Below are 2,384 nucleotides of genomic sequence, written 5' to 3'. Positions count from 1 at the left end.
AGAACAAACCACCCCAAGCAGCCCATGGCATGTTAACAACTGACTCCATCAACACCACAGTGGAGAAAATGTCAAAGAAAGGATTTAGAAAGTTCATAGTTAAAATGTTCAGTGAGCTAATAGAAGATGCACGTTATGAACTTGGAGAGAAAATACAGTGAGTGATAAATCACTTCAATAAAGATATAGAGATTCTGAAAAAGAACCAAACAGAAATCCTGGAAATGACTCAATAAATGAAATTAAAAATTCAATGGAAAGCATCACCAGCAGATTAGACCACTTGGAAGATAGAGTTTCAGGCCTTGAAGACAAAGTATATACTCTTGAAAATGAAGTTGACAATAAAAATATTAAATGATCATGACCAGAATATTCAAGAAATCTGGGATAACAGTAAGTAAACAAATTTAAGAATCACTGACATAGAAGAAGGCTCTGAAATACAAACTAAAGGAATGCACAACCTTTTCAATGAAACTATATCAGGACAATTTCCATATCTTAGGAAGGAGATGAAAACCTAAATACAAGAGGCTATATATGACAAAACTAAAGCCAACACCATACTGAACAGAGAAAAATTGATAGCATTTCATCTAAAACCAGGAAAAAAACAAGGATGACCACTCTTACCACTTCTATTCAATATGGTTCTCAAAACTCTAGCCAGAGCAATCAGGAAAGAGAGGAAAATTAAAGTACTACAAATAGAAAAAGAAGTCAAAGTATCTCTCTTTGTGGATAACATGATCTTGAATTAGAGCACCCCAAAATTCCACCAGAAGACTTTTAAAGTTGATAAAATGAATAAAGAAGTAGTATACAACATCGATGTACATAAACCAACCACTTTCCTATACTTCAGTAAAGAATCTGCTGAAAAGAAATTAGGAAAACTAACTTAAAGAAAAAAGAACAGTGTGGGAATTAATCTAATGAATGAGGTGAACGATCTTTACAATGAAACTATACAACTCTGAAGAAAGAAACTGAAGAAGATCAAAGATAATAGAAAGACCTCTCATATTCTTGGATAGGCAGAATTAATATTTTCCAAACAGCCATAGTACCAAAGCATGATACAGATTCAATGAAATTCCCATAAAATATCAGTGATATTCTTCACAGAACTAGAAAAAACAGTTCTAAAATTCATTTGGAAGAATAAGAAACCCAGAATAGTCAAAGAAATCCTGAAGAAGAGTGATGCTAGAGGCATCACAATACCAGAGCTCAAATTATACTACAGAGCTATAGTAATAAAAACAGCATTGTATCGGCACCAAAACAGACATGAAGGTCCATGGAATAGAATAGAAGACATGGAAACAAATCCACATAGATAGAGTCATCTGATACTCAAGAAAGTTGACAAAAACATGTTGGAGAAAAGATAACCTTTTTAATGGTGCTGGGAAAACGGAATATCCACATGTGGAAGAATGAAACTTGATCCTTATCTCTACCCTGCACAAAAGCCAGCACAAGGTGGATCAAAGACGTAGGAATTAGACCAGAAACTCCACAACTGCTTGATAAAAATGTAGGCCCAACACTTCAACATATGGATGTATGTATCAACTTCCTTAATAAGACTCCTAAAGTGCAAGAAATAAAACCAAGAATCAATAAGCGATGGCATCAAATTACAAAGCAAAGAAACAAGAGTGTGAAGAGAGAGCCTACAGAATGGGAGATTCTTTGCCGCCTGCTCCTGAAGGGATTAATATCTAGAATAAAGAACTCAAAAAACTTAACACACATACACACACACATACACACACGCACACACACACACATGCACACACACAAATCCCAAATAACCCAATAAATAAATGGGCAAAAGAACTAAACAGACACTTCTGAAAAGAAGAAATATAAATAGCCAAAAAATAAGTGAAAAAAATCTTCAACAACACTAGCCACCAGGGAAATGCAAATCAAAACTACATTGAGATTTCATCTCACTCCAGTCAGAATGACAGTAATCGAGAATATAAATAATAATAAATGTTGGTGAGAATGTGGGAGAAAAGGGTACACTAATTCATTGTTGGTGGGATTTCAAATTAGTGCAACTACTCTGAGAAGCAGTATGGAGATTCCTCAGAAAATTAGGAATGGAACCACCATATGACTCAGCTATCCAACTCCTTGGTCTATATCCAAAAGATCTAAACTCAGGATACTACAGTGATGCAGCCACATCAATGTTTATAGCAGAGCAATTCACAATAGCCAAGCTATGGAACCAACCTAGGTGCCCATCAGCAGATGAATAGAAAAATAAAATGACACATACACACACACACACACACACACACACACACATACGGAGGTTTAACTATAAAGAAGAATGAGATTATGGCATTTGCTGGTAC

Source organism: Sciurus vulgaris, assembly GCF_902686455.1.
Source record: "Sciurus vulgaris genome assembly, chromosome: 4".
Lineage (NCBI taxonomy): Eukaryota > Metazoa > Chordata > Mammalia > Rodentia > Sciuridae > Sciurus > Sciurus vulgaris.
Note: the sequence above shows the minus strand (reverse complement) of the source record.